Genomic DNA, 6,526 nt, shown 5'->3' on the forward strand with positions numbered 1-6,526 from the left:
TAATTTTTCATAGTATTCTACAATAATTCTTTGTATATCTATGATGTCTGTGGTGATCTCTCCTCTTTCATTTTGGATTTTATTTATTTGAGTCCTGTGCCTTTTTTCCTTGGTGAGTCTTGCCAAAGGTTTGTCAATTTTGTTGATCTTTTCAAAGAACCAGCTCCTTGTTTTATTGATTTTTTCTATAGTTTTTCTGTACTCTATTTCATTTATTTCTGCTCTGATTTTTATTATCTCCTTTCTTCGGCTGGTTTTGGGTTGTCTTTGTTCTTCTTTTTCTAGTTCCTTAAGGTGTGAAGTTAAGTGGTTTACTTCGGCTCTCTCTTGTTTGTTCATATAGGCCTGAAGTGATATGAACTTTCCTCTTATTACTGCTTTTGCTGCATCCCAGAGATTCTGATATGTCGTATTTTCATTTTCATTTGTCTGTATATATCTTTTGATCTCTGCGCTTATTTCTTCTTTGACCCATTCATTTTTTAGAAGTATGTTGTTTAGTTTCCACATTTTTGTGGGTTTTTCCCCCTCTTTTTTGCAGTTGAATTCTAGTTTCAAGGCTTTATGATCAGAAAATATGCTTCGTACAATTTCAATTTTTCTAAATTTACTGAGATTGTCTTTGTGGCCCAACATATGGTCAATTCTTGAGAATGTTCCATGTACACTAGAGAAAAATGTATACTCTGTCACTTTGGGATGAAGTGTCCTGTAGATGTCTATCATATCCAGGTGTTCTAGTATTTCGTTTAAGGCCACTATATCTTTATTGATTCTCTGTTTCGATGACCAATCTAGAGCCGTCAGCGGTGTATTGAGGTCTCCAAGTATGATTGTATTTTTGTTAGTTTTTGTTTTAAGGTCAATAAGTAGCTGTCTTATATATTTTGGTGCTCCTTGGTTTGGTGCATATATATTAAGGATTGTTATGTCTTCTTGATTCAACTTCCCCTTAATCATTATGAAATGACCATTTTTGTCTCTGAGTACTTTTTCTGTCTTGTAGTCAGCATTATTAGATATGAGTATTGCTACACCTGCTTTTTTTTGGGTGTTGTTTGCTTGGGTTATTGTTTTCCAGCCTTTCACTTTGAATTTGTTTTTATCCTTGTTGCTTAGATGTGTTTCTTGTAGGCAGCATATAGTTGGATTTTCTTTTTTAATCCATTCTGCTACTCTGTGTCTTTTTATTGGTAAGTTTAATCCATTTACATTTAGTGTAATTATTGACACTTGTGGGTTCCCTACTGCCATTTTATAAATTGCTTTCTGTTAGTTTTGTATCTAGTTTGATTCTTCTCTTTTGTTTTTCTATCATTTGTTTTTGTTTGTTTGTGTTCCATACTTCTTTCCTCTGTTGCTACCTTTTTTAAGTCAAGTGTTTTTGTGGTGTTTTTTTCAAGGGTGGTTACCATTAAGTAATGAAAAGGGTACCTACCATATTCATTGTAATACGCTATCTTATAAGTATTTCTGCATTTCATCGTCCTTTGCTACTGTTAATCTCCATCCTCTCCCCCCTTTTTTTCCTTTGTTGTCACAGTTTAAGTTTGGTTTTATTGTGTTCTTGGTGGAGCTGTTACTTGTGGTTTTGTTTTCTTTTATTCTTTGAATCTGGTTGGAAAACCCCCTTTAGTATTTCCTGGAGTGGGGGCTTTCTGTTGATAAATTCTCTCATCTTTTCTGTATTTGTGAATGTTTTTATATCTCCTTCATACTTGAAGGATAGCTTTGATGGGTATAGTATTCTTGGCTGAAAGTTCCTCTCTTTCAGGGCTTTAAATATTGGGGTCCACTCTCTTCTAGGTTGTAGAGTTTCTGCTGAGAAATCTGATGATAATCTAATAGGCCTTCCTTTATATGTTGTACTCTTCTTTTCCCTGGCTGCCTTGAGAATTTTTTCTTTGTCATTGGTTTGTGTCATCTTCATTATGATGTGCCTTGGAGTGGGTTTGTTGGGGTTAAGAAAACTCTGTGTTCTGTTTGCTTCTTGAATTTGAGGCTTTACTTCTTTCCACAGGCTTGAGAAGTTCTCGTCTATTATTTGTTTGAGTATATTCTCCATTCCATTTTCTTTCTCTTCTCCCTCTGATATACCTATTATTCTTATGTTATTCTTTCTGATGGAGTCAGACAATTCCTGTAGGGCTTTCTCATTTTTTATTATTTTTGAGTCTCTTTCTTCTTCTCTCTGTTGTGCCTCAAGTTGTTTGTCTTCTATTTCACTAATCCTATCCTCAATCTGGGCTGTTCTGTTAGCTAAGCTTGTTACCTCGTTTTTCAGCTCGTGAATTGAGTTTTTCATTTCTGTTTGATTTGTTTTAATAGTTTCAATTTCCTTGGTAATATATTCTTTGTGTTCATTGAGTTGTTTTCTGATCTCCCTATATTGCCATTCTGTGTTTTCTTGTATATCTCTGAGTATTTTTAAGATTTCTATTTTAAATTCTCTATCATTTAGCTCCAAGGCTTCCAATATGTTAAGTCTTTTCTCCATAGATTTTCCCACATCTATTTGTGTTACCTCTCTTTCTTTTGTATCCATAATATTCGATTTCTTCTTTCTTATTGGCATCTGAGGGTGGTCTTGTTGATAGCACTAATTAGAATTAATAAAGAGTAAAAAGTAAAAAAAAAAAAAAAGGTAAAACACCCCACAAAAAAAAAACAGTAATAATTTATTATTTCCCCCTTTTTTCTTTCTTCTCTTTCCCTCCTCTCCCCTCCTCAGGGAAATATCATGCCTATAATGGAGGGCCTGATTTGGGGTGAAGAGTTCAAGGGGCAAAAAAAGGGAGTAGGGTCCTACTAAATGCAAATAATAATAATAATAAAAAAAAATAAAAGGAAGAAAATTTTAGACAAGCATAAGATGATTTGTTTGTAAGTGATGGTCAACTAAGAGATATAATGAGAGGGATAAGAGGGAACCAGAAAAAAGGACCAAAAAAAGAATAATAAAGAAGAAAAAATAAAAATAATAAGTAAAAATCTATTGTATTAAGTGGAGCGAAGACTAAATACAATGGAGACCTTGGGTTGGGAGGACCCAAAATGCCACAAAAATAAACAAACAAGAAAAAAACAAAAACAAAAGCAAAAAAGAAAAATAAAGCCAAAAAAAAAGCCTTGAGTCCCAAATTAACTAATTTGTTCGTGATTGAGAATTAAATGGGAGGAAAGTAAAACGAGAAAAGAAAAACAAATAGAAAGGAAAAAATAAGAAAAAGAGAAAAACGAAGGAAGAAATAAAAAAGGAAGAGAAAAAAACAAAATAAAGCAAAACAAAAAAAAAAAAAGAGGAGAGAGTGAGAATTAAGTGTTTTGGAGTATAACCTTAAAGGAAGGTGAGGATGAAGTAGAGAAATAAAATGTAACACTCATGGGTAGTGTAGTTCAAGAAAAGGGAAGCATAAGATGGGCAGAGAATAGAAGGACTGAGGTGGAGGAAATAAAGGCAATAAGATAGAAGAAACAAACAACAACAAAAAAAAATTAGTGGAACAAGTTGTAAAGTCTGTGGATTTTTCTTGATTTTGAGAGGTTAACTTCTTCCTTTTTTTTTTCTCTCCCTCTTCCTGGTCGGTGACTCTGTACCCCAGGCTCTGCCCCTGTGTCACACTTAGGTAGGGATTTGCAGTTGATGGGATTCTATGGCAATGTCATATAATTGGTTTTAGTCTTGCTGGTAGTCAAGGCTTGTTGGTGTTTGCAGGGTCCAATGATGAGAGAGTTTGCTTTCCTGGATTCTCTCTCCTAGTCCCCCCTTCCTGAATTAGCAGCCTGGTGATCCAGCTATAAGGCTGCAACTGCTTCTGCCTGGGGAGTAAGAGGCTCAAAGAGCTGGGAAATCCCCACTCTATCCCCACTCAGCGCAAGGCTTTGGGAAAGGTTCTGGCAGTCAGGGCCTCCAGTGTAATCAGGCGGGGGTGGGAGTCAATTGTTGTCAAGGTGACTGTTCAGCGCCTAGCATTCAGTTGGACCTCTCAACCCAGGCTTTCCACACTTTGTAGCCTGTTTTGGCTGGGAAGAAGAGGCACTAGTCTCTGCTTGCGACTAGTGTAGTATAGATCTTATTATCTGCCAAGTCCTTCTTGTTAGCGTTTATCCCTGAATATGGAGGCTCTATCAATCAGAAGTTGCCCCCGCCCCTTTAGCGAGAGGCACTAAAAATATCACGCCTCTTGTCTTGGGTCACTGAACTGAGAGAGATCTTATCAATTAGAACCGAGGGTGCGCAGATTTCATGGGTTAAGCTAATTTCAGTGATTGGGTCGCAGCTGTGCTCCCGAAGGTATTTTGGGCTGCCTGCGCGCGCCCCTCCCCCAACGCTTGATTGTTAGCTTGAATGGCTGGGTGAGGTGCCCCGCCTATGGAGAGAATCTCCCAAATAGGGAAGACCACTCTGGTGCCTCTCCCGCCGCCCTGCCGCTGGTGGCTAGATCGCACCAGGCGCAGGATAATGGGGCACCCTGGGTGTGCGTGCCAGTTGGGCGCTCTGGGCGCGTGGAATGCCCAGGGCACTCGCGCAAATGGGGTGCTCCGGGCACCGGTGGCTGGCGACTCTCACTCACAGTGCGCGGGCCGCTGGGAACGTTAGTGGTGCTCGCTCTGCAACCGGACCGGGCGCGCGCCGGAGGTTGCTCGCTGCTCCCGAGTGTGGGCAGTGCTCGCTCTGCAACCGGACCGGGCACGCCGGTGGCTTCTCGCCTCTCCGGAGTGTGGGCGGTGCTCGCTCTGCAACAGGACCGGGTGCGCGCCCGCGGCTGCTCGCGGCTCCCAAGTGTGGGCTGACTCACCACAGGCGCACTCCCTCGCGGCTTGAATGAACATCCCTGCAGTAGCTTCCTCCACATCCTCGTCTCTCAGATTCAAGTAATAACAGTCCTTTCGCTTTCAGTTTGTGTGGAAATCCGGAATGCTCCGAGGATAAATTTTTCTGTTTCTAGTTGATAAATTTGTTGTGATTTAGGGGAGATCTGTCGGACGCGCTGCTCATGGCGCCATTTCCGTGACGTCACTCCAAGTATTCTTTTTTTTTTTTTTTTTTTTTCATTTTTTCTGAAGCTGGAAACAGGGAGAGACAGTCAGACAGACTCCCGCATGCGCCCCACCGGGATCCACCCGGCACGCCTACCATGGGGCGACGCTCTGCCCACCAGGGGGCGATGCTCTGCCCATCCTGGGCGTCGCCATGTTGCGACCAGAGCCACTCTAGCACCTGAGGCAGAGGCCACAGAGCCATCCCCAGCGCCCGGGCCATCTTTGCTCCAATGGAGCCTTGGCTGCGGGAGGGGAAGAGAGAGACAGAGAGGAAAGCGTGGCAGAGGGGTGGAGAAGTAAATGGGCGCTTCTCCTGTGTGCCCTGGCTGGGAATCAAACCCAGGTCCTCCGCACGTTAGGCCGACGCTCTACCGCTGAGCCAACCGGCCAGGGCCTATAGTCAAGTATTCTAACAAAGAAGTTGTGAAGGTTCCTTTAGAAATGTTTAATCTTCAGAAAGGGAATGTGAATTTTTCTTGGAGATTGGGGCACTCATTTGCCATAGGATTTATCCATGTATCCTCAGTAAAACCTTTATGATCTTTGATACTATGGCACAGTGTTGGGCAGATAAAATGTATTATGCTCACTTTGTTAAAAATAGCGCTGCCCACGTGAGGCCATCGCCCAGGTGATATTAATATGTGTTGAGAATCCTTGTAGCCTGGGGCTTGGTTTTGGGATTAAGCCTTTCCCACCCTTTTTGATGTGGGGTGGTACAATCCAATCATGCCTCAGAAGTGACTTTGTATTAGAGACTACCCTATTTTATATATTGGATTAAAGGTTGTGAAGCTACACTATAAAATGGGGACGAAGTGGGAGCTTGGGCTCTTGGTTCCTGAGATAATCATTAGAAGAGAGAGCAGAGGAGAGCAGAGAAAGGTCACGTGGAGGAGCAGCCAAGATGGTGGAATGCTGAGTGAGAAGCCAATTTGGGCAGAGTTTGTATCTGGGATAAGGAAAGGAGATTGGGAACAGAGGTGAATAAGTCTGGTGAGCTAGAAACCTTTGATTCTAGGAAACTCGGATAAGTCAGTAGCTTTGTGAGCACTGAATGTGACTGGGTTTTGGAGCCCAGTGTGTATTTTTACTTGCCCGCCGGGTGCAAAGCTAGAATTAAAGACTATGGCCCACCAGTTTTTGGCTCCGCTGTTTCTTTGCCGACTGTCCGAATCCAATGCGAACCTGCATGGGCTGGAAGGCTGCTGTGATAGTGGCTCTCGCCCTGGCTCCTGGCTTTACAGCCGGGCTGCTGTGATAGTGGCCCTGGCCCTGGCTCCTGGCTTTACACACAGTAAATACTCCACTGCAATACAGAGACAATAATCTATTTGTGTTAGAACTCAGTGGAAGACCTATAGCTATGTCCAACATTTTCTGTCATTCTCTTTTGTAAAAATTAGCAATATGATTTCAAAGTAGAAATTCTGAGAAGTATAGAGTTTATATAGTATGTTAATCAAATTCTGTGCCCCTTTTA

At 41.6% G+C, this 6,526-nt stretch overlaps 1 non-coding gene across 1 annotated transcript; it reads right to left on the minus strand.

Moving 5' to 3' along the window:
• Positions 1-5,361: 5,361 nt before the first annotated feature.
• On the minus strand, positions 5,362-5,437 carry TRNAV-AAC (transfer RNA valine (anticodon AAC)). The gene has a single exon. It is a non-coding gene; the product is annotated as a tRNA-Val (tRNA).
• Positions 5,438-6,526: the final 1,089 nt, after the last annotated feature.

The sequence above is a fragment of the Saccopteryx bilineata genome, chromosome 1 (genome assembly GCF_036850765.1).
Source record: "Saccopteryx bilineata isolate mSacBil1 chromosome 1, mSacBil1_pri_phased_curated, whole genome shotgun sequence".
Taxonomy (NCBI): Eukaryota; Metazoa; Chordata; class Mammalia; order Chiroptera; family Emballonuridae; genus Saccopteryx; species Saccopteryx bilineata.